Here is a 23,484-nt window from a genome sequence, read left to right on the forward strand (position 1 = left end):
CCCATCCAATCTTTCTCAGAGAGCTTCTGTGAAATGAAGTGAGCTAATATTTATTTCAAAAGATGTTTTGGGCTTCCCTGGTGGCGCAGTGATTGAGAGTCTGCCTGCCGATGCAGGGGACACGGGTTCGTGCCCCGGTCCGGGAAGTTCCCACATGCCGCAGAGTGGCTGGGCCAATGAGCCATGGCCGCTGAGCCTGCACATCTGGAGCCTGTGCTCCACAGCGGGAGAGGCCACAACAGTGAGAGGCCCACGTACCGCAAAAAAAAAAAAAAAAAAAAAAAAAAGATGTTTTAGCAAATACACAAATATTTATTGAAATCTTATTTCTGTTTAGTACTGAGCTAAGTATTATATAATAGTTTAATTACAAAGTATAAGGTACAGCCTCTGCCCAAGTGTAGGTTGCTATTGTCACTGTCAGTCTCTACACATTGCTAATGTTTTAAGTACCCAAGGTCTCTAGAAGTATTACCAGCAGCAGTACCACTAGGTACTCATGATACCCGTGATGTTACTAGGAAGTTGTCACTGTCCTGGGCATCAACGCTCACCCAAAATGCTGTGATTTAGTTTCTGGGCTGTCAAAATGTGAGCCACGTTTTCATACTAATTCCAGTCCTGTTAATCCTTCATAAGCCTCTTACCCTGTCCATCCGTCTTCATATCATGGAGAAAGGGTAACCCTCCATGAAGTGTGTCCTTAGATGCCTCAGCTTTCAGGGACGAGGTGTAAAACGTGCTGAGCCCAACATAGACTTTGGGAAAGTCCCAGGTGGTGTTAATACTTAACTTTTACATCCCGTATGCCAACTGCACAGAAAATAAAAATGTTAAAGGCCTTTCTGTGAGGCCATTACACTCTAAGAAGAAAAATCCAATTGTTCTCTTTATACAGGTTGTCATAGCATGTGGTGAGGATTCTTTCATTCTATGACTTTTTTCTGGAGTTTTTGAAAGCTAAGAATATGATTGACTAGATTAATTCCCAATTTCCACAGAATGTAACTAGACATGTTAAAAGGTGACAGCTAAGGGGAACTTTGAAAGAATTATGTACCTGTTGACATGCCCATTCTGGTGGGATGATCCATGTGGATAAAGCACAATGACAGAGATGCTAGAAATATGTGAAAGTAGTTGATACCAAGTGAAAAGTATTTCAACTTCTATTTTATCCAGGCCAGTAAAATTAGTCTAATTATTTCATGGAAAAATTCTCTGATTTATCTACTGCCCAGCGTGGGTAAAATGTGCTCATTTTCTCCCATCTGACATTATATTTTCCTTCTTTTTCTCTTACTGTTCTTGCTGATGAACAGGTTAGATGACATTTTACACCTGGAAGACATGAATACGTTGTGGGGATGACATTTTCCTATGGAAACATACTTTTTTTCAGAGGTGTTTGACAACTCTGGCCAGAAATTCTCCCTTTAACAGCCAGGGCGTGTTAGTGAACATTTGCATCTTTTGTTTAATCTTCTACACTGCTTTCTTAAGTCATTGATATCTTCGCTATGCAGATGTGGCATGGTACATGTTTACACGCCCAGTACCTGATGCTGCTGTCACCCCAAACACACATACAGATCATGGTGGTCGATTCCCTTAGGTCCTGTGTCAACATTGTGGGGAGTGTGGGTGAGAGAAGAAAATCTCATTTTCCAGTTCTGCAGGCAGTTAGTGACAGCATTAGCCAAAGAACATAGAGATGGCCCATACCTCTGCATATATATCATTGATTTTCTGTTCTTATTTGTCTGGGCCAAGGCGGGAAATAAGCAAAGCTAAGAACAGAAATTCTAATGCAGGAGGCCTAATTCATTCGAGCTTGGCCTTAGTGCAACGAATCATAGAATCTTCCCAAGTGACCACTGCAGCATACAGACTGTCTGATCTCATCTTCATAGTTTCGACGTCAGAAGTCTGCTCCCCAGTAAAGGTTAAAAGATCGCCCCTAAGATTACAAAGGATGTAAAGGGCTGCTTTTACTGATGGTGACTCAAAGCATTCTCTCAGTGCCCAGACTTCCTCAGCCTCAGCTTCACCACCATTTCCTGCACCTCGCATTTATCGTCAGGTGTTTCTCAAGCCCTGGTGCCATCTCGGATCTAACAATGGATTCTGTCTAAAACACCGTATAGGAATTATCGTTGCACAGAGTGTATCCCTTGTGATTTACCACCTACACTAACAACTTCAAAATGCCTTTCTAGAATAAAAGGTCTTTTCCTTCTCTATGCAGTGCATTTCAAGAGTCACGCTAAGCAATTCACTTCGCATAAAGTCTATGGTAATAAAGTGACTTGTGAATTGTTATAAGCCTAGACATGGAAATCACATCATTTCACATTTGAGAACTGAATTATAAGACCCAATTAATTTTTTTTATTGAAGTATAGTTAGCTTGCAATGTTGTGTTAGTTTCAAGTGTACAGAAAAGTGATTTTAGTTATATACACACCTTACAGAAAAACCCAAACGAACTTTTTGGCCAACCCAATATATATATTCACCTTCAGATTATTTTCCATTATAGGTTATTACAAGATACTGAGAATAGTTCCCTGTGCTATACAGTAAGTCCTTGTTGTTTATCTATTTTATATATAGTAGTGTGTATATATTAATCCCAAACTCCTAATTTATCTCCCCCAACCCTTTGATAATCATAAGTTTGTTTTCTATGTCTGTGAAAGACCCAATTAATTTTGAAAGGAAGGAAAAGAAATACAATTTTAAAAGAAGTGACATGTAAAATTATATTCAATAATGTAAATTTCACATCGCTGAGCTCAAAATAGTACATGTTTTAAACAAGTTTTTCAATTTGTCATATTTTACCCCTGTAAGCTTTTGAAGAAAGAGGTCTATGAACAGCACCATATGCTTGGTTATTGTATTATACAAACAGATTGATCAGATCCAAGAAATTGAGAGAAATGATACAATATTTGATTTCTCATGATACCAGCAAAAGTCTATAAGAAGGAGGGTAAAGATTAGGTTTAAACAGTGGTCCATTTTAGTATCATTTCAATGCTTTTAATAGGCAGTGTTATTTGCTGTTTTCTTCTCTAATTAGTGTCTTTTCAAAAGGAATGTAACCTATAATTTTAATGACCTTTACTATCCAGAAAAGTATGGTTCATTCACCACAGGAAATATCATTTTCTGACTTTTCTTATCTTACTCTTTGCTTCCACCTAGTGTACTTTTGCTAGTATAACAAGTTTTTAAATGGCCTATTTGCATAAAATGTTATGAAAGAGAATCTGGGTTTTTATAACACACATATTTTGTTCATTTTATTTGTCTTGTTATTTAAAAATCACAGTATTTTATTTTCTACACTGGGGAGAATGAAAAGACCACACTGAAAAATTAAGAGTATAGTAAGTTTATTTGCCTATCATTAAAAGATTTAATAGTGCTGTTTTAGCAGCATTCTCTAACAGACTACATAGAATTTTCAGACTAATAAATGAAAGTTTAGCAAACTTACAACACATTGGCAAACACATCTATAAAGTGTAAGAGTTCAAAGGGATCACAGACACTATTCTAGCACCATTCTCCTTCTTTAAAAACAGATGAGGGGCTTCCCTGGTGGCGCAGTGGTTGAGAGTCCGCCTGCTGATGCAGGGGACACGGGTTCGTGCCCCGGTCCGGGAAGATCCCACATGCCGCGGAGCGGCTGGGCCCGTGAGCCATGGCCGCTGAGCCTGTACATCCGGAGCCTGTGCTCCACAATGGGAGAGGCCACAACAGTGAGAGGCCCACATACCGCAAAAAAAAAAAAAAAACAGATGAGGACACTGAGAGATAAAATGACTTATTCAAAGTCACAGAGCCAGCTACTTGTCAAGACAGGACTAGAAATGAGGTCATCCAGCTCCCTATAGAGGATGCCATGTGCCATACATATGGTTTTTTATGAGTAGATGTCAGAATTAATGTTGTAAAATGACCAATGCTAGGTTAACAGAAAAATTATCTTTATTTTGCCTTATAAAATCACTATCTCAAAATTCTACTTGTTCACAAAATTTAACAGATTTTTCCACAATGAGCACAGTCAATGACGATGCTTCTTATGAAGGACCATGTTAAGTAAGGTATGAAAAGTTATATTTTTATTTAAACTCTCTAAAACATAGTGCTTTATCTTTTTTGGCCATGCTTAATTATCTTCCTTCCTTAGACCTAAAGAATTTCATTATGGTTACCAGTTGTCCGTACTCTATGATAGTCACAATTAAAGCTGGTTCAAGTGTATGAGTCAGCTTGGGCTACCAGAACAAAATACCATATGCTGGGTGGCTTAAACAACAGAAATTTATTTTCCCACAATTCTGGAGGCTGGAAGTCCAAGATCGTGGTGCCAACATGGTCAGGTTCTGGTGAGGGCTCTCTCCTTAGCTTGTAGGCGGCCACCTTCTTGCTGTATCCTCACTGGCCTTTCCTCAATGTACATTCGTGGAAAGAGCCACGGCCCTACTGGACTACAGCCCCACTCTTATGATTTCACTCAACCTTACTTACCTCTTAGATAATCTCCACACACATTACATTGGGGGTTAGGGCTTCAATATATGTTTTGGGGGTACACAATTCAGTCCATAGCATCAAGTATTTGATACTCTAAAATGAAAAACTACTATTTAACTGATTCAAAACACTGCTATGCCATATATGATTTTGAGAGGTTTGTCCAAATTAGGTAACTTAGAAATCTTGTGAACCTTACAAACTCACTTGACAGGGAAAATAATAATACTCAGACTCATCGCTCTAATACCTTTTATTTAGAGTTGTTTCTCATCTTTTCCAAGAGCTACCTCTTCTGTGCATTGCCAGTATAAGATGTGTGTTAAATCTAGTCTTAGTCTTGGGCAAAGCTGTCTTCAAAATGTAGGACACAAATCTTCTTTTTTCATTTGGCTTTAAGGCTCCATATGAATTCTTAGAAACAAAAACTTTTGAAGTTTGAATTAGCCTCTAAACACCATTCAGTCCCATTCCAGTATTTCCTATTTTATAGAAGAGGAAACTGAAACCCACGGAGGCTCATAGTAATAAAATTGTTCCTATTGATTTAAAAAATGCTCCCATGTTTTTTCATTATGTTTTTAGTTATCCTGGTGAGGAAGGCTTGGTAGATGTTACTTTATGATTTCATCAACAAGGAAATGAAACCCCCGGAGGCCATGCAGCTTCCTCTGGGCCCTGAAGTCCCAGGGTCAAGTCGTGAATATGTGAGCAGAAGGGTGAACCAACAGAAATGTCCACCAGATACATCCAAACCCCGTCATCCAACCACAAACACCCACCACCAGGATGTTCATAGTTAATTTAAACAAAACTAAGAATCTAAACATTAATTAATGACAAATGAAAACACAGAATCATAAAGAGCAGCAGATGGAAGGGGGCAGAAGAGAATAGGATAGGCCGTGTGATGGGAAGCAGCCCTGGAGGCGGGACATCGGGGTCGCGCCTAAAAGCTTCGTAGCTTTCAAAGGACTGCACTCAGCTCCCGCGCTCTTGTGTCCAGAGGCTACAGAAGGACTCCTCCCACGCTCTTTCCAGCACTCCTCACACTGGGACAGACAACAGTCTGTCCCAGCCGTCTCCAAGGGAAAATCAGAGCTCCCCCATGGTTAAAAGCACGACAAGTGGGGCTTCCCTGGTGGCGCAGTGGTTAAGAACCCGCCTGCCAATGCAGGGGACATGGGTTCGAGCCCTGGACCGGGAAGATCCCACATGCCGCAGAGCCACTAAGCCCGTGTGCCACAACTACTGAGCCTGCGCTCTAGAGCCCGTGAGCCACAGCTACTGCACCCACGCATCACAGCTACTGAAGTCCACGCGCCTAGAGCCAGGGCTTCGCAACAACAGTAGCCACCACAATGAGAATCCCACGCAACAAAGAGTAGTCCCTGCTCTCTGCAAGTAAAAGAAAGCCTGGGCACAACAACGGAGACCCAACACAGCCAAAAATAAATTTATTTATTCATTCATTTATTTATTTATTTATTTATTTATTAAAAAACATAACAAGTGATTCTCTTCTGAAAGCTCAGAAAGTATGCTTTTGGAAAACTCCTCCCTTATATCAGTCAGGATCCTGGCGGGCAACAGAATCCAAATCAGCTGGTTCAAGAGACTCTAATGGATTTTATTTTCAGAGGTGTTGAGGCATTGAGAAAACCAAGAAGGGCTATGAAAGCTTGGGCACCTGGAGGTCATCAAGAGGGAAGCTGTTGCCTCCTGAGGACGGGATGTGTGTGTGTGGGGGGTGTGGCTGTCTTCAGGAGCCCCGTGAGACCTGGCGCTGAGAAGGGGGCACTGTCCAGAGGGTCAGCACCCTCCAGAGAGTGTGGCTGAAGAAGGAGATGGATGCTCCGCCTCCTTTTTCCTCCACCACCCCCAGGCTTCTGCCGTGTTTCCCATTAACTAAGCCCAATCAGAAGGCACCCAGCAGGGAGTTCCCAGGGGGCGGAGCCAGCATGGTCAGTCTCCTGCACACAGAGCAGGACTGAGAAGGAAAAGGGGGAGGGGCGAGAGGGGGTCAGTAAGCCAGCACACCCCTCGTCTTTGGCATCTGGGAGTACTTTCTATACAAAATGGACTGCTTTGGAAAGTTACAAATCAAACCTTTAGTGATTCCATATTTTACTAAAAGTAGAAGTGATTTTATACACACACACACACAAAAAATATAGATAAATAGGGGGAGATAGAGAGAGAGGTATAGGTATAGATCGATAGACTTTTCTTCAGGTGGTAACTAGTAAAGAATAAAACAGGTGTATGTTTGCCAGAGGATTCAGCAAACAAGCAGCAAAATGATTTACCCAATTTATTTAGCGCCAAGCATCCATATATTTAGAAACGTGGATATCTGGCTGCACCTTTCCCTGGAATGTGGATTCTGACCGACCACACAGTAGAGCCTTGCTAAGCAAAGAGGATAGGACACTGCCACACACGGGAAACTACGGGAAGTGAAAGGCCCTGGGATGCACGCAGGGCAAACAGAGTGGACGAGCGTGGTGAGAGGAGACCGTCTGATGGCGAGCCGTGCCTCTGACATGCTCGCTTCACCTCAGGGACTCATCCCAGGACACAGGGTCCTGACCAGACCAAGATGACCAAGAAGAAGATGCTCAAACCTTCCACCAGTTCCTCCCAGGACAAAGATTAGATTAAGTCTATGTCATCGTTTAATACGATTTTATGCCTATTTTCCAAACACTCTTTTCTGAAACTTGACATTTAGGACCAAGAATCTCTGCTCCCTCTCTCCCTCCTCCCCCCACCTCTGAGTCCCCCTCACATGCCCACTTCTGGTCACCACCCCTCTGTGGTCTCCTCCCACCAACCTCATGGCCACCTTCCACTGGAACAACGGTTGCCAGCCTGCTCGGCTCCTTTCTCCCGAGAAGGTAGTTTTTTCCCTCCACCTAGTCTGCTTGGAGTGGAAAAATGGTCCCAGAGCACAGCTTCAGAGAAAGTAACTACCTAACGTTCAGTGTAGTTATAGCCCTAGGAACCCAGTGGCCCACAGGAAGCTTCTCTGCAAACGCTGGGAAATGGACTGTAGCAGCCACTTCTGAGAGCTTCTATATGATTTAATAAAGAGAGTAACGATTATCTGCTTCTCTTCTTTCTTCCAAAAGTACTATTCAGCTAAAAGTTACATACAGCACTTATAATAACTGAGGTGGCTTTTCTGGCCTTGAAGACCCCTCCTGCCTCCTGGTTAAGCCTTCCTTAGGCTTTAAGGCTGGGATCCACCCGGCCCCTTGAAGCCTTTGCTAATGCTTTACCCTGCTTTCCTGAGCCAAGTGTCCCTCTCTGGACTCTACACACATCCGAAAATATTTCCAGGATAGTGTTCTTCTCATGACTTAGCAATTAACACAGTATCTATGTTCCATGGCAGAGACACAATTTTCAACTGTTGAATTAAACTAGCAGTCAAAGAAGCAAGAGGAATTACTGTATTAAATAGGCACACCAAGGCTTCCCTGTTGGCGCAGTGGTTGAGAGTCCACCTGCCGATGCAGGGGACATGGGTTCGTGCCCCAGTCCGGGAAGATCCCACATGCCGCAGAGCGGCTGGGACTGTGAGCCATGGCCGCTGAGCCTGCACGTCCGGAGCCTGTGCTCCACAATGGGAGAGGCCACAACAGTGAGAGGCCCGCGAACCGCAAAAATAAAAAACAAACAAACAAAAAAAACAAAAATAAATAGGCACACCATACAATATCCAAAATTACAGTCAATGCATTCATACTTAATAGGCCATCCCAGATTTTAGGATACCATTTCCCTTTTCTATGGTAACCAACTATAAAATATTTCAGTAATTCTGCTAATTCAAGCAAATCACAAACTCTCTTGGCATCCTAGAGCACCAGGTTGCCAAGGATTGTATGAACCCTGTAACCGTTATCTGGTAATTCTCATCATCCGTATTATTTATCCAAGATTTTTTTTTTTTTTTTTTTTTTGCGGTACACGGGTCTCTCACTGCTGTGGCCTCACCCATTGCGGAGCACAGGCTCCAGACGCACAGGCTCAGCAGCCATGGCTCACGGGCCCAGCCGCTCTGTGGCATGTGGGATCTTTCCGGACCGGGGCACGAACCCATGTCCCCTGCATTGGCAGGCGGACTCTCAACCACTGTGCCACCAGGGAAGCCCTATGCAGCACTATTTTATCCCTTTTTGCACTTAGTTGCCAAAATCATCTGCATTACGGATTGCCTTGAGGTAATTCTTACACCTGCACAGCCTAGGATAAAGACACTCAAACACAGAGAATAACTTTACGTACTAACTGGATCTCCTGAACAATATGAACAAAGACTGATCAGAATTTCGAATACTTTCTTAGTCAGGTATTCCTTATCTGAATAGTATGTAAAACGAATGCGTGCCTTGTGCTTTGTGAAGTTCTCTGGAGCCAGGAACAGGAAAGGAGAGCTGGAGAATCCATCTTCCCTTGTTTCCAACAGATAAGGCTCATTGAAGCCAATAGGAATGAGGCATGCACACCGATGGGAGAATCCATCTCCAGGGTTCGGTCTACTCTAAAACCTGGACTCGTCCTAAAAGCTGTGTAACTCAGGCTTTTGTGAAATCAACTTTATTGATTTTACCTTTATTGCCTCTTTCATGTCTGCTTTAATTTCAATTCCTGCTGTTTGACATTTGGTACCAGCAATAATTTTAAGAACACTTTACGTACCATTTTGCACTGTGCTCATGATAAGTTATCCATTTACCTAAAAAAGACTTTAAAATACAAAAGGAAAGGTAAGAACTGGGCTTGGTCAAGTGCAAAAGCTGAAGTTGAAAGTGTTCTTTTTCCTGTTGCCATTTCTCTTTGGTGTGGACAGAGGGAATCTGCAAAGCCTTCAAGAGACTCCTGAACTCAGTATATTTTTCTGAATACAGAGGTTGTTTGCAGTTGGCTTTGGTCTAAATAATAAGGACTTAACCACAGTGCAAGCTGATTAGGTAGCTTTGTCCTTGTATGACCTTATCCACCATTCTATCAACTAGCAGCCTCTATCAGTCAGCACTTCTATGCTTAGCCAGGTAATAACTGACCTCCAGAAAGATGGCCTAAGGTAGGCTGTAGGATCCTAAAGTGTGTACTCTCTAAACACACATAAACATGTTACGTGACACTCTGCCTTGTATCAGAAATCTGAGAATTTCATCAAATTCAAAGTATTTTAAAAATGACATCTATGAACAGTAAGCATGAATGGATTATTTCTTCCCCTCGGTGTTAAGTCACAGTTCTTGACCTCTTGGTTTCTACATAGTTCCCTCTAAAACCTTCTCTGGCCTCCCACCACATGGCTCTATGTGAACAGAGGCAACACCTAATTTTGTTCACTGACAAAGGTGTTGAAAATATAATGCATGCTACAACACCCAAAGCAAAAATAAGAAGAGGAAATATAAACTGCTTTTCATCAAAATTAAAAACTTTTGTGCTTCAAAGGACACCATCAAGAAAATGAAAAGATAACTTATAAAACGGGAGAAAATGTGTACAGATCAGATATCTGATAAGGAATCTATGCAGATTTATTTTAAAAACTCTTACAACTCAACAGATACAAAATGAATAACTCAATTAAATATGGGCAAAGAATTTAAACAGACATTTCACCAAAGAAGATACAAAAATGACCAATAAGCACATGAAAAATGTTCAACATTGTTAGCATTTAGGAAATGCAGACCAAAACCACAGTGAGATACCACTTCAAACCCACTAGGATGGCTATCATAAAAAGATAAGAAATAACAAGTGTTGGTGAAGATGTGGAGAAAGTGGAGTCCTCATACATTGCTGGTGGGAATATAAAACATGCAGCCACTTTGGAGAACACTTTCCACTGCAAAGTTTATATCCAGAAGAAATGAAAACACATGTCCACACAAAAACTTGTACAAGAATATTCATAGCAGCATTATGCATAATAGCCAAAAAGTGAAAACAACCCAAAGGTCCATCAGCTGATGAATAGGCAAACAAAATATGGTATATCCATACAATGGAATATTATTTTGCCATATAAAGGAGTGAAGTACTGACACATGCTACAACCATGGATGGAACTTGAAAATGTAATACTAAATGAAAGATGCCAGTCACAAACAACCACATATTGCATGATTCCATTTATTAGAAATATCATGATTAAGCAAATCTATAGAGACAGAAAATAGATTAGTTGTTGCTTAGAACTGGGGAATTGAGAAAGAATGAGTAGTTAGTGCTCACGGAAATGGAGTTTCTATTCAGGGTGATGAAAATATTCTAAAGTTCTAAGGTTCTAAAATGTTCTAAAGCTATTGTGTACAATAGCTAAGGTATAGAAACAACCTAAGTGTCCACTGATGGATGAATAGATAAAGAAATCATGGTACATATATAACGAATATTATTCAGCCATAAAAAAAGAATGAAATCCTGCCATTTGCTACAACATGGATGGACATAGAGGACATGATGCAAAATGAAATGCCAGACAGAGAGTGACAAATGCCATATGATCTCTCTTATACGTGGAATCTAAATGTGTGTATATATATATATATACACACACAATAAATGTGTATATATATATATATATATATATATATATATATATATATATATATATGTATGTATACACACAAGAAAACCAAGCTCATAGATACAGAGAACAGACTGGTGGTTGCAAGAGGTGAGGGGTGGGAAAAATGGGTGAACTGTTTTGGTTTTTTTAAATAAATTGAAAAAAACATTTTTAAAGAGTAGATGTGAAGGAGAGGATGGAAAGTCCTGAAAGCAGGGCATTCTGCACTGTGGGCCATGGAAGGTAGGCCCTGCCCCCCAGGGTCACCAGCTGTACATTGTAAGCAGCTGAGCCCCAAGATGATTCAGAAGCCCCACTCAGTGTCCTCTTGGCTTTATATCCTGTGTTTCACCTCAGCTTAATATCCATGTTCAGGCAAAACCCAGAACTGACTGCTTAGAAAAATATTTAATTGAGATTCCTCCAATAGTACTTATTAAAAAAATACAGGCAACTGTAACTAAACTATATTGAAATATGTAGTGATAGACTATCAGTCCTGAGTTTGGGGAAAATGGCAAATATTAAATACTCCTAAGAACTATATGGTTTTAATGTCACATTTAACAAGAAATTAAATTAAAAATAAAATTGGATTGTGGTGATGGTTACACAGACTTGTAAATATACTAAAAAATATACTAAAAATCATTGAATTAATTATACACCTCAAAGGAGTGAATTTTATTGTATATAAAGTACCTCTCAGTAAAGCTATTTATATACATACATTATATATATATATATATATATATATATATATATATATATATATATATATATATATTCATATATATATTTAACGAATGACTCACCTGTCTGTTTTCTTCCTTCCTTCACTCTCAAGTCCCTAGAGCAATCTCATGGTTTGGAAAAGGAAATATGAAAACTCCCCAGTGTTTGCAAGAATTTAGAGTTAAAACAACTGAGCCATCTATAACTCCCTCAGAGTTGCTTTCTGGTTGCCCTGAGGGTATAATAAAAAAATGAGTTACCCTGGTTCAGCCTGAGCAAAAGTATCTGATAAGTTTTCAAGATTCTTATACACACAGGATTGACTGGATAAAGCAGAACCCTAAAGAGTGAGCCATCTGCAAGGGTTGTCCAACACCACTAGCAGCTACTGAGGCCCTGACATGCCGCTAGTCTGAACAGAGTTGTGCTTTATAGTACAAAATACACCTGGACTTTCTTAAAAAGTAAAATACCTCATAAACAAATTTTTCTATATGGATTATATTTTGAAGTGATAATGGTTTGGATATACTGGATTAAATAGAACATAGTATTAAAATTGGTTTCAACTATTTCTTCCTATTTTTTATAACGTGGCTTCTAGAAATTGTTAAATTTCATATGTGCTCAGATGATATTTATATTCGGCAGCCCTGACTTAGAACCTTGAATACTAAATGATGCTATAAGACTGGCCAATCAAAAATCCTAGCAGCATGGAGAGACAGGGAACAAAAAGAATGCTTCACCACTAAGGTACCAAAATAGAGGTAGAGAAAGGTAGGAAACAGTAAGTCAAGCCTGTCGCTGGTGCTCTTACTCCTTCTCTCCCCCACCCTTTCCCTCTCCCTTCATCTCTAAAACTTTGCAAATCCCAAGAGACACACTTTGCTGTACGGTTTCTTGGACCTGCATTAATAGCACCTTGATTAAACCTTGGGCTTTCTGAATATCTCTATGATTGTGCTGATCAGAATTTTTAGTTTACATCTATCTTCTCCATTAAACTATTAACTATTAAGGACAGTGTACATGTTTTATTAATCTCTGCACACACCCAGCACATAGTAGTTGCTCAATAAATACTTGCTAAATTTGAGATATATAGAAAAGAACATAGTTGGCCAGTCACACACTATTCGGTTTGTGTTTCCTCATCAGCTGTTATGTTACTTCTTTCTAAATCTGGAGTTGTAAAACCCCATGTTATTTCCAAATAGTACAATGAAAAATAAACATTTTACAAATAAAAAATGATATTTAGTCCAACCTAAAAAAATTGAATCTATGCCAGAATGTGTCTTTACATGAAGAAAGTAAAAAGGTAATCATAATAACAAGCAAAGGAATAACTCAGGGTCATATTGGCCAAAATTTCAGTAATTTTTAGTCTTACTGTTCAAGGGTTATCCATTATGATGTAAAAGACCAAATAAGTAAGTGAATGGAAAATAATATGAATACCAGCCAAGTCAAGTCTGATATCAGTGGGAGTTCTGGATATAGAATGAATCTGTTCTTGGCAATTCGCCTGTGTCAAGCTGTTCACTTATTAGTTTGTTTTTACTCAATGTCCTATTTTTAAAATGCAATTTTTAATGAGCATAAAGACAGATGTTTAGCTTGGAGGATAAGTTATAGTTGTGTTGGGAGCAGCAGACATGTGTGCCCCCTGGACACTTGTGACACAGAGTATGTTATTTCTGACACTTAGGAGACTAAGCAGCAGGAAATTGGCTTCAGATTTTTATCTGCTTCAAGTGCCAGTGGGGTTGATAAGGCTGATTTGTGGGGAAACTGGCTGAAATTGAAATGTGTGCAGATGCATTTACAGTAGGACTTGTTTTAACCAATGACTTCAACCTAGATTTCAGAATGTTTTGCTTTGCTAGGCAAAATCATAATCTGTGAACAGTCAAGTTCAAACCAAATGTGCTTGCATGCCTCTCTTACTGCTATTGCGTATTACTTGGGGAAATCAGAATCAAGTAACCTGCCATGAGCAGAAATCATGTTGGGAAATACAACTGATTTATTTTTTCACTTCAATCAATGCTGAGTAACTAACAGTTGCAATCTAAAATAATTTCACCATAACTTTAAGCCAATAAATCAAGCAAATGTAGAAAATAGTAGCAGAACAATTCTTTAAAGTTTCTAAACATATTTTAACTATCAACATGCTTTAAAAGCATTTTAGTCCTGATATTGAGGCGAAGCTTCTTCTGTATGATAGTACAATTAAAAACAGAAGAACAATGATAGTAAAACCATAGGGCACAAAAGCTATAAAAACTAGTATTAACTACATTGACCCAAAGGAAAAGGCTTTCCTGGGGACCATATGAGCAGAAGTATTTAGTTACAGAAAGCCAGAGCATGCAATCCAAAAGATCTGAATAGTTATTCTTTTTCCATGTTTTAGCAAGATTATTTTAGTACACGGAATTCTGTCATAAATTAAATCAGAATCTGATGTCTCAATCTAATTAATAACTATCCAAATTGGATAGTCATTAAATTTTAGTATCCCTCTCATCTAAAGATTCTTTGTCAACCCAATACCCCCCTCCAATGAGGGATGTTTTTAACAACAGCACAGACATTTAATCACCCAGGTCCCAGGTGTCCCCTGAAAGTGGTCCATCTATTTGAGAAAGTCGTAATAGTGAGACTGAATATTCCGGCCATGCTCTAATTCTACCTCATGGAGCTGGAAACCCTAATTCACTGATTTCTATAATATTTTTTTCTTCTGTTTCTCCCATTTCCCAGGCTGTGTAAGATCCTCCACCTCTTTGATCCACACCTTAAACAGCGGTTTCTCCTAAGGTCCTTTATGGGGATTTTTTTTTTCCATCCAGCTATTCCTATATTTCATTTTATCTTTTTTAACATCTTTATTGGAGTATAATTTCTGTACAATGGTGTGTTAGTTTCTGCTTTATAACAAAGTGAATCAGCTATACATATACATATATCCCCATATCCCCTCCCTCTTGCATTTCCCTCGCACCGTCCCAATCCCTTTAGGTGGTCAAAAAGCACCGAGCTGATCTCCCTGTGCTACATGGCTGTTTCCCACTAGCTCTTTATTTTACATTTGGTAGTGTATATATGTCCATGTCACTCTCTTACTTCGTCCCAACTTACACTTCCCCCTCCCCGTGTCCTCAAGTCCATTCTCTATGTCTGCATCTTTATTCTTGTCCTTCCCGTAGGTTCTTCAGAACTATATATGTATATATTCTTTTTGAGTCCATATATATGTCTTAGCATACGGTATTTGTTTTTCTCTTTCTAACTTACTTCACTCTGTATGACAGACTCTATGTCCATCCACCTCACTACAAATAACTCAATTTTGTCTTTTTTTATGGTTGAGTAATATTCCATTGTATATATAGGCCACATCTCCTTTATCCATTCATCTGGCAAAGGACACTTAGGTTGCTTCTTTGTCCGGTCTATTGGAATTAGTGTTGTAATGAACATTGTGGTACATGATTCTTTTTGAATTACAATTTTCTCAGGGTATATACCCAGTAGTGGGATTGCTGGGCAATATGGTATTTCTATTTTTAGTTTTTTAAAGAACCTGCATACTGTTCTCCATTGTGGCTGTATCAATTTACATTCCCACCAACAGTGTAAGAGGGTTCCCTTTTCTCCACACCCTCTCCAGCATTTATTGTTTCTAGATTCTTTTGATGTTGGGCATTCTGATTAGTGTGAGATGATATCACATTGTAGGTTTTTTGTTGTTGTTGTTGTTGTTCTTGTTTTGTGGTACGCGGACCTCTCACTGTTGTGGCTTCTCCCGTTGCAGAGCACAGGCTCCGGACGCGCAGGCTCAGCGTCCATGGCTCACGGACCCAGCCGCTCCGCGGCATGTGGGACCTTCCCGGACTGGGGGCATGAACCCGTGTCCCCTGCATCGACAGGCAGACTGTCAACCACTGCGCCATCAGGGAAGCCCCTCATTGTAGTTTGGATTTGCATTTCTGTAATAATTAGTGATGTTGAACATCTTTTCATATATTTGATGGCAGTCTGTATATCTTCTTTGAGAAATGTCTGTTTAGGTCTTCTGACCATTTTTGGATTAGGTTGTTTGTTTTTATGATGTTGAGCTGCATGAGCTGCTTATATATTTTGGAGATTAATCCTTTGTCAGTTGCTTCATTTGCAAATATATTCTTCCATTCTGAAGGTTGTCTTTTTGTGTTGTTTATGGTTTCCTTTGCTGTGCAAAAGTTTTATGTTTCATTAGGTCCCATTTGTTTATTTTTGTTTTTATTTCCATTTCTCTAGTAGGTGGGTCAAAAAGGATCTTGCTGTGATTTATATCAAAGAGTGTTCTGCCTTTGTTTTCCTCTAAGAGTTTTACAGTGTCTCACCTTACATTTGGGTCTTTAATACATTTTGAGCTTATTTTTGTATATGGTGTTAGGAAGTGTTCTAATTTCATTCTTTTACATGTAACTATCCAGTTTTCCCAGCACCACTTATTGAAGAGGCACTCTTTTCTCCATTGTATATTCTTGCCACCTTTATCAAAAATAAGGTGACCATATCTGTGGCAGTCTATCTCTGGGTTTTCTATCCTGTTCCATTGATTTATATGCCTGTTTTTGTGCCAGTACCATAATATCTTGATTATTGTAGCTTTGTAGTATAGTCTGAAGTCAGGGAGCCTGATTCATCCAGCTCCATTTTTCTTTCTCAACATTGCTTTGGCTATTCAGGGTTCTCTGTGTTTCCATACAAATTGTGAATTTTTTTTTGTTCTAGTTCTGTGAAATTTTTTGTTCTAGTTCTGTGAAAAATGCCATTGGTAGTTTGAAAGGGATTGCACTGAATCTGTAGATTGCTTTGGATAGTATAGTCATTTTCACAATGCTGATTCTTCCAATCCAAAAACATAGTATATCTCTCCATCTTTTTGTATCATCTTTCATTTCTTTCATCAGTGTCTTATAGTTTTCTACATACAGGTCTTTTGTCTCCTTAGGAAAGTTTATTCCTAAGTATTGTATTCTTTTTGTCACAATGGTAAATGGGAGTGTTTCCTTAATTTCTCTTTCAGCTTTTTCATCATTAGTGTATAGGAATCCAAGAGATTTCTGTGCATTAATTTTGAATCCTGCTACTTTACCAAATTCATTGATTAGCTCTAGTAGTTTTCTGGTAGAGTCTTTAAGATTCTCTATGTATAGTATCATGTCATCTGCAAACAGTGTCAGCTTTACTTACCTTTTTCCGAATTGGATTCAATTTTTTTTTCTTTTTCTTCTCTGATTGCTGTGGCTAAAACTTCCAAATCTATGTAATAATAGTAGTGAGAGTGAGCAACCTTGCCTTGCCCCTGATCTTAGTGGAAATGGTTTCAGTTTTCACCATTGAGTATGGTGCTGGTTGTGAGACTGTCATATATGGCCATTAATATGTTGAGGTAAGTTCCCTCTATACCTATTTTCTGGAGGGTTTTTATCATAAATCGGTGTTGAATTTTGTCAAAAGCTTTTTCTTCATCTGTTCAGATGATCATATGGTTTTTATCCTTCCAATTGTTACTATGGTGTATCACATTGATTGATTTGTGTATATTGAAGAATATTTACATTCCTGCGATAAGCACCACTTGATCATGATGTATGATCTTTTTAATGTGTTCTTAGATTCTGTTTACTAGTCTTTTTTTGAGGATTTTTGCATCTATGTTCATCAGTGATATTGGTCTGTAGTTTTCTTTTATTGTGACATTTTTGTTGGGTGTTGGTATCAGGGTGATGGTGGCCTTGTAGAATGAATTTCGGAGTTTTCCTCCCTCTGCTATATTTTGGAAGAGTTTGAGAAGGATAGGTGTTAGCTCTTCTCTAAATGTTTGATAGAATTCGCCAGTGAATCCATCTGGTCCTAGGCTTTTGTTTGTTGGAAGAATTTAATCGTAGTTTCAATTTCAGTGCTTGTAATTTTTCTGTGTATATTTTATATTTCTTCCTGGTTCAGTCTTGGAAGGTTGTCCTTTTCTATGAATTTGTCCATTTCTTCCAGGTTGTCCAATTTTTGGCATATAGTTGCTTGTAGTAATCTCTCATGATCCTTTGTATTTCTGCAGTGTCAGTTGTTACTTATTTTTCATTTCTAATTCTATTGATTTGAGTCTTCTCCCTTTTTTCTTGATGAGTTTGGCTAATGGTTTATCAATTTTGTTTATCTTCTCAAAGAAGCAGCTTTTAGTTTTATTGATCTTTGCTATTCCTTCCTTCATTTCTTTTCCATTTATTTCTGGTCCGATCTTTATGATTTCTTTCCTTCTGCTAACTTTGGGTTTCTTTTTTGTTGTTGTTCTTCTTTCTCTAATTGCTTTTGGAGTAAGGTTAGGTTGTTTATTTGAGATTTTTCTTGTTTCTTAAGGTAGGATTTGTATTGCTCTATACTTCCATCTTAGAAATGTTTTTGCTGCATCCCATAGGTTTTGGGTCATCGTATTTTCATTGTCATATGCTCCGAGGTATCTTTTTTTATTTCCTCTTTGATTTCTTCAGTGATCTCTTAGTTATTTAGTAGTGTATTGTTTAGCCTCCCTGTGTTTGTATTTTTTACAGTTTCTGTCCTGTAATTGATATGTAATCTCATAGCATTTTTGTTGGAAAAGATACCTGATATGATTTCAATTTTCTTAAATTCACCAATGCTTGATATGTGACCCAAGATATAATTTATCCTGGAGGAGGTTCCATGAGCAATTGAGAAGGAAATGTATTCTGTTGTTTTTGGATGGAATGTCCTATAAATAGAAATTAATAATATCTTGTTTAATGTGTTATTAGAGCTTATGTTTCCTTACTTATTTCCATTTTGGATGATCTGTCCATTGGTGAAAGTGGGGTGTTAAAGTCCCCTACTATTATTGTGTTACTGTCGATTTCCCCTTCTATAGTTGTTAACATTTGCCTTGTGTATTGAGGTGCTCCTATGTTGGGTTAATAAATATTTACAACTGTTATATCTTTTTCTTGAATTGATTATTTGATCATTATGTAGTGTCCTTCTTTGTCTCTTGTAATAGTCTTTATTTTAAAGTCTATTTTGTCTGATATGAGAATTGCTACTCCAGCTTTCTTTTGATTTCCATTTGCATGGAATACCTTTTTCCATCCCCTCACTTTCAGTCTGTTATGTGTCCCTAGGTCTGAAGTGGGTGTCTTGTAGACAGCATATATACGGATCTTGTTTTTGTATCCATTCAGTCAGTCTACATCTTTTGGTTGGAGCATTTAATCCATTTACATTTAAGGTAATTATCGATATGTATGTTCCTATTCCCATTTTCTTAATTGTTTTGGGTTTGTTATTGTAGGTCTTTTCCTTCTCTTGTGTTTCCTGCCTAGAGAAATTCCTTTAGCATTTGTTGTAAAGCTGGTGTGGCAGTGTTGAATTCTCTTAACTTTTGCTTGTCTGTAAAGGTTTTAATTTCTCTCTCAAATCTGATTGAGATCCTTGCTGGTTGAAGTAATCTTGGTTGTAGGTTTTTCTCCTTCATCACCTTAAATATGTTCTGTCACTCCCTTCTGGTTGCAGAGTTTCTCCTGAAAGATCAGTTGTAACCTGTATGTGGATTCCCTTGTATGTTATTTGTTCCTTTTCCCTTGCTGCTTTTAATATTTTTTCTTTGTATTTAATTTTTGATACTTTGATTAATATGTGTCTTGGCGTGTTTCTCCTTGGATTTATCCTGTATGGGACTCTCTGTGCTTCCTGGACTTTATTGACTATTTCCTTTCCCATATTAGGGAAGTTTTCAACTATAATCTCTTCAAATATTTTCTCAGTCCTTTCTTTTTTTTTTTCTTCTGTGACCCCTATAATGTGAATGTTTGTGTCTTTTTTTTTGTTTTTTGTTTGTTTGTTTGTTTTTTGTTTTTTTTTGCGGTACGCGGGCTTCTCACTGCTGTGGCCTCTCCCGTTGCGGAGCACAGGCTCCGGACGCGCAGGCTCAGCGGCCATGGCTCACGGGCCCAGCCGCTCCGCGGCACGTGGGATCCTCCCAGACCGCGGCACGAACCCGCATCCCCTGCATCGGCAGGCGGACCCGCAACCACTGCGCCACCAGGGAAGCCCATGTTTGTGTCTTTAATGTTGTTCCACAGGTCTCTGAGACTGTCCTCAATTCTTTTCAATCTTTTTTCTTTATTCTGCTCTGCAGTAGTTATTTCCACTATTTTATCTTCCTGGTCACTTATCAGTTCTTCTGCCTCAGTTATTCTGCTATTGATTCCTTCTAGAGAATTTTTAATTTAATTTATTGCGTTGTTCCTCATTGTTTGTTTGCTCTTTAGTTCTTCTGGGTCCTTGTTAAACGTTTCTTGTATTTTCTCCATTCTATATCCAAAAATTTGGATCATCTTTACTATCATTACTCTGAATTCTTTTTCAGGTAGACTGACTATTTCCTCTTCTTTTTGTTCTGGTGGGTTTTTATCTTACTTCTTCATCTGCTGTATAGTTCTCTGTCTTCTAATTTTGTTTAACTTACTCTATTTGGGGTCTCCTTTTCACCGGCTGCAGGTTCATAGTTCCTGTTGTTTTTGGTGTTGGCCCCCAGTGGGTAAGGTTGGTTCAGTGTGTTGTGTAGGCTTCCTGGTTGAAGGGACTGGTGCCTATGTTCTAGTGGATGAGGCTGGATCTTGTCTCTTTAGTGGGCAGGACCACAACTGCTGTTGTGTTTTGTGGTACCTGTGAACTTATTATGATTTTAAGTAACCTCTCTGTTAATGGGTGGAGTTGTATTCCTGTCTTTCTAGTTGTTTGGAATGGGATGTCCAGCACTGGAACTTGCTGGTCCTTGAGTGGAGCTGGGTCTTAGCATTGAGATGGAGATGTCTGGGAGAGCTCTCACCAACTGATATTACAAGGGGCTGGGAGGTCTGGTGGACCAATATCCTGAACTCTGCTCTCTCACCTCAGAGGCTCAGGCCTGTCACCAGGCTGGAGCAACATGGCTCAGAAGAAAAGGGAGAAAAGAAAAAATAAAATAAACTTATTAATATAAAAAATTAAAAAGTAATTAGAAAAAGAGATGAGAGCAACCAAACCAATAAAAAAATCCACCAATTATATCAAGCACTAATAACTATACTAAAAAAAAACAATGGACAGACAGAACCCTAGGACAAATGGTAAAAGCAAACCTATACCAACAAAATCACACAAAGAAGCATACATATACACACTCACAAAAAGAGAAAAAGTAAATATATATATATATATATATATATATATATATACATATATATACACACAAAGAGAACAACCAAATCAATAAACAAATCTACCAATGATAATAAGCTCTAAATACTGAACTAAGATAAACATAAAACTAGAAACAAATTAGACACAGAAAGCAAACCCCAAGTCTACACTTGCTCCCAAAGTCCACTGCCTCAATTTTGGGGTGATTCATTGTCTATTCACGTATTCCACAGATGCAGGGTACATCAAGTTGATTGTGGAGATTTAATCCGCTGCTCCTGAAGCTGCTGGGAGAGATTTCCCTTTCTCTTTGTTTGCACAGGTCCTGGGGTTCAACTCTGGATTAGGCCCCGCTTCTTCATGTAGGTCACCTGAGGGCATCTGTTCTTCACCCAGACAAGATGGGGTTAAAGTACCAACTGATTAGGGGGCTCTGCTTCACTCAGGCCACGGGGAAGGAGGGGTACTGAATGCAGCATGAGCCTGCAGTGGCAGAGGCTGGCATGACTTTGCCACAGCCTGAGGTGCACTGTGTGTTCTCACGGGGAAGTGGTCCCTGGATCACAGGAACCTGGCAGTGGCCGGCTGCACAGTTTCCCAGGAAGGGAAATGTGGATAGTGACCTGTGCTTGCACACAGGCTTCTTGGTGGCTGCAGCAGCAGTGTTAGCTTTTCATACCCATCTCTGGGGTCCGTGTTGATAGCCACAGCTCATGCCCAGCTCTGGAGGTTGTTTAGGTGGTACTCTGAATCCACTCTCCTCACGCACCCCAGAACAATGGTTTCTTGCCTCTTTGGCAGCTCCAAACATTTTCCTGGACTCCCTCCCAGCTAGCTGTGGCACACTAGCCTCCTTCAGGCTGTGTTCACACAGCCAACCTCAGTCCTCTCCCTGGGATCTGACCTCTGAAGCCTGAGCCTCAGCTCCCCACCCCCACCCGCCCTGGTGCGTGAGCAGACAAGCGTCTCAGGTTGGTGAGGGCTGATCAGCACTGATCATCTGTGAGGGAATCTCTCTGCTTTGCCCTCTGCACCCCTTTTGCAGTGCTCCCCTCTGTGGCTCCAAAGCTTCCCCACCACCACCCACTCCCGTCTCTGCCTACGAAGGGGCTTCCTAGTGTGTGAAAACATTTCCTCCTTCACAGCTCCCCCCCACTGGTGCAGGTCCCATCCCTACTATTTTGTCTCTGTTTTTTTCTTTTTTCTTTTGCCCTACCCAGGTACGTGGGGGAGTTTCTTGCCTTTTGAGAAGTCTGAGGTCTTCCTCCAGCATTCAGTAGTTGTTCTATAGGAGTTGTTCCACATGTAGATGTATTCTTGATGTATTTGTGGGGAGGAAGTTGATCTCTACATGTTACTCCTCTGCCGTCTTGAAGGTCCTCCCTCTGAGGATATTTTAATAGTCTTGATACACAGATGACATCTTCTACCATTTTAATTGAAATTCCTGGAAGTGGTGCCCAGGCATGAGAATTTTCTACATCTTCCCAGATAAATTCTAATGTTTCCTAAAGTTTGAGAACTGGCAGTGATGCACTGGTCAACATTTAAAAGCAAGCTATCTGCAGGGATTGGGGAGGGGGTCAGAGAATCTGATTTGTAGCATTTGCTGATTTCACTGGTTTAATACCCCAACCATGAATTGAAGCTCCATGAATTGAAGATTCACATCAATTTCAAGCTATAAATCTGATACCAACCAGCTCCCCAAATTCCTGAAATTCAACCAGAATTTTTGAATTTCAACTAACAAGATGGACTGAGCCAACTCCAGCACACACTGGAACTAGGGTGTTATTGTATCCAATCTCCTCCTGATACATTAGCCAGATGGTTCACTGGGGTACATATGTCAATAGATTTCCTCTTCAAAGATAGTCTTTCATGGTTCTGAAGAACCTAGGTGCAGGCAAGGAATAAAGACACAGACGTAGAGAATGGATTTGAGGACACGGGGAGTGGGAAGAGTCAGCTGGGACAAAGTGAGAGAGTGGTGTGGACATATGTACACTACCAAATTTAAAATAGATAGCTAGTGGGAAGTAGCCACATAGCACAGGGAGATCAGCTCAGTGCTTTGTGACCACCTAGAAGAGTGGGATAAGGAGGGTGGGAGAGAGGGAGATGCAAGAGGGAAGAGATATGGGGATATGTGTATATGTATAACTGATTCACTTTGTTATAAAGCAGAAACTAACACACCATTGTAAACAATTATACTCCAATAAAGTTGTTTAAAAAATATTTCTCCTCTGGATCATGCTACTTCTGGGAGTAATAAACTATCCTTTGTTTAAAGAAAAAAAAAGGATAGTGTTACACAGAAGCCAGTT

This window comes from Hyperoodon ampullatus (assembly GCF_949752795.1).
Source record: "Hyperoodon ampullatus genome assembly, chromosome: 12".
NCBI classification, from domain to species: Eukaryota; Metazoa; Chordata; class Mammalia; order Artiodactyla; family Ziphiidae; genus Hyperoodon; species Hyperoodon ampullatus.